The sequence below is a fragment of the Nannospalax galili genome, unplaced genomic scaffold, assembly GCF_000622305.1.
Source record: "Nannospalax galili isolate Female #2095 unplaced genomic scaffold, S.galili_v1.0 scaffold417, whole genome shotgun sequence".
Lineage (NCBI taxonomy): Eukaryota > Metazoa > Chordata > Mammalia > Rodentia > Spalacidae > Nannospalax > Nannospalax galili.
Window position 1 is genome coordinate 766474 of NW_008340785.1, and position 3929 is coordinate 770402.

The window sequence follows — 3929 nt, forward strand, 5'->3', positions numbered from 1 at the left end:
ATTAGAGTACCTGAAATTGAGCAGGGTGTAGTAAGGGGTGCAAATAGAAGAGGAGTTCTAAATTTGATCAAAATATACTGTATGAAAGCCACAAAAATTTCAATAAAAGTGATGTAATTCTGTCATTTGCAGCAAAATAGACTGAAACTGGCAGACATCGTGCTCAAAAAAGCCAGACACAGAATGGCAGCTGCACACTCTACCTCATACATTCAAGCAATAAACAATGAATGTAAACATGGACTAGTGATTATTAGAGGTTAGGAAGGGAGGAGTGGTTGTGCATAGAGGGGGGCTAGAAAATGGGTATCAGAACACAGGATAATACAAGAAATAATTTCTAAAGCTGAATAGTATAACAAGATGACTATGTTTTATGCTGATAATGCTTTAGAAAAAAGCAGAAAAGTGGAGTCAGGATATAAACATAAATGGCAAATGAATGGAAAACCTAACTATCCTGGTTTGATCAACACGTGTATGTATATATTTTAAAGTAACACACTGTATTCTAACTTCAGATGTATTATTCATTAATTAAAATTGAAAAAAGACAAATGGTAAACAAATTAAATGTCAGGGAAATTCAAGTCAAAATCACAATGAAATAATATCCAATACCTTATTGGATGGCTGTTATCAACAAACTAAAGAGAATGTGTGTGCTAGAGATGAGGAAAAATGGAAATCTTTTATAAAACACATGTATAAATTGTAAAACGCTAATTATGAATAGTATTATTTTCAATCATATTAAAAATATGATTTGTGACTGGCCAATTGGTGATTAGTTGATACAGTCTCATGTGTCACTGAACAGAAAGCAAACATGCAAACATGTAGTTGTGTTGTTTCCTGTTCTCCCAAATGGAAAAATCCTTCTGGCACTATGCATGTGAGTGTGTGTGTGTGTGTGTGTGTGAGAGAGAGAGAGAGAGAGAGAGAGAGAGAGAGAGAGAGAGAGAGAGATTTGAATTCTTCAGCTCAACTCCCATGAAAACTCTATTGGTATTTATGTGTAATACCATGATTAAAATTCAGTATCACACAAACTACACATTATTTAGCCACAGAAATATATATATCTTTTACAACAGTACTATTTGAGTGACTCAATTCGCAGCAGTATTTTCTGCTTATCCACAATTTTTGCTTTCTATAGTTTTTACCACTAATAGTCAACCAAAGTTGGAAAACACTAAATGGAATATTTCAGAAGTAAACAATTTCCAGATTTTAAGTTGCACACTGCTTTGAGCAGTGTAATGAAATTTCCATCCTATCCAGGACATGTATTATGACTTTGCCTAGTCTACACAAACTGTGTTTGTTGCTTGCCTATTAGTCTCTTGTAGCTGTCCTGGTTGTTAGACTGACTGTCACAGTATTGCAAGTACCCTTGTTTTACTTAATAATGGCCCCAGAGGACAGAAAATAATGATGGCAAGGAGGCACTGGGTCATAAAACAGAATGAAGGATCAGTGCTGGTACTAGGTGGCATTACTGCAGGGTATACAGAAAACAAACAAGGCACGTATAACTCTGTGCTATTCGAAGTACAGACAACCAGTGGGGGTCTTGTAACACTCTGTGCATATTCTCCATGAAGAAACAGTGGCTACTGTTGGGTTATTTCAGTGAATTACTGTATTTAAATCTCTAATCTGCATTCTAAAAGTCTTCTAATGACAATATTGTAAAACATCATTATGGGAGAGTGCTGGTGGAGACAGGGGTATAAAGATGATTAAGATTGTTTGAGATATTCTGTATAAAATACACAAAAATTCAATTAAAAAAGTGATTAATTTTGTGACTCAATCAGGACATGTAATTTCTTTAAAATTTGAAGTTCAGACAAATGAAATGGTTCAGCAAGAAAAGCCTGATGACCTGAGTTCCATCCCTGGCATTCACATTTTGGTAGGAGAAATCTGCCTTAGGCATATTTTTCTCTAATCACCACACATGTGCCATGACATGGCACAATCACACACACACACACACACACACACAAATACATGTATACAAAATAAAATGTAATAAAAGTTTTAGATTCAAATTCCTGACTGATAAATGCTTGTATTACCTCTAAACACACACACACACACACACACACACACACACACACACACACACACACACATATATCACACACACACACAAAGAAAAGGAATGAAAGATATTTCTGTTACTACTATAACCTTTTGTTTCTGAAATTTAGTTGATAAGAATATAATTATTTAGGATTATAGTTGTGTATTTTAGTATTTAAAAAGTATTAACACACACACACACACACACATGCACACAGAAAAGGAATGAGAGATATTTCTGTTACTACTATAACCTTTTGTTTCTGAAATTTAGTTGATAAAAATATAATTATTTAGGATTATAGTTGTGTATTTTAGTATTTAAAAAGTATTAACAATAGCATTTTTTATATGTGCACATTTCAGTTACTGAATTTTAGTTATATAACATCAAGTTCCCACAACCTGACTCAAATTTCAGGTTGGTGTATGCCTGCCAGTATCTGCATAGAATACAAACACTGCTGTTTCTTAAGTCCATAAATCACAGGTAAGTGTCATGTTTGGAGGTCGATCACATTCTTTCTTTTACTTGTCTATCAGTGACTGGTTGCTATGTTCTATCACTCTGTTCTTGAACAGATAGCAAAACATGCAGTTATCTTGCTTTCTCCCAGAGAACAATCCATGCAATATTGTATAATATATGTACATATTTGAAATGAAAATTTCAAACAAGAGAGAGTGTAGCAAAAATTAAAAGTGATAATAGCAAAGTGAAAGTTGAAAGACAGTGTAAATGAAAGTGTGGTAGTAGTCACTCCATTCAGTAGGAAGGCTGATTTTAGAGAAAATGAACTTACTGAAGTAACTGAAGACGGTGTTGGAGATGAGATAGATGAAGATGTCCCAGAGGAAGTATTGCTAGGGAAGTTTCATTTCAAAACTCTCAGAGACATTCTGAAGCCTCAGAAGTGCTAAAGATAAATTGCTTGAACATGTTCCAAACTCATAAAGGAATGTAACTTTCACCTAGGCATAGAAGAGAGTCTCACTTCATGTCACATGACTAGAACTAGAGAATGAAATGTGCAATGTGCAAGCCACTTATGATTAAATTTTTTCAAAGACAGTCTTAATTCCCAATGTTTCTAAAGTTCTAAATTAGCGTCTGGTTTTTACTCTGGTTTTACTTCCATTTTTCTACTTGTTTATAAGGGGCAGTGAAAAATGTTTCTAATGTTTATACAAAAATTTTCACCATCACAGAACAGAGCTGATGTACTGTTTGGTGTGGGTCTTCCTTCCACTACCTATTTTCACCCCCACTATGCATACCTTTCCACACATCACACAGTCTGAGCACTCCCTGTGTGTACATCTTTGTAACCCTCATGCATTTCAAATGCCCCCATCCCGTCTTAATTCCCAATGTTTCTAAAGTTCTAAATTAGCGTCTGGTTTTTACTCTGGTTTTACTTCCATTTTTCTACTTGTTTATAAGGGGCAGTGAAAAATGTTTCTAATGTTTATACAAAAATTTTCACCATCACAGAACAGAGCTGATGTACTGTTTGGTGTGGCTCTTCCTTCCACTACCTATTTTCACCCCCCTATGCATACCTTTCCACACATCACACAGTCTGAGCATTCCCTGTGTGTACATCTTTGTAACCCTCATGCATTTCAAATGCCCCCATCCCCAGCAAGATCCCTTGTGTTCTATTCAGTGGACTGTGTGTATGTACTCAGTGTACCCACTGTTTAGATTTTCTTCACCACAGCTTAGGTTCAGCAGACATCATATGAGCAGCACTGCATAATATGTATGCTTCTGTCTTTATTATTTTGCTTATTACAATGTTTTTGATAGTCATTTATGCTTCAAATAC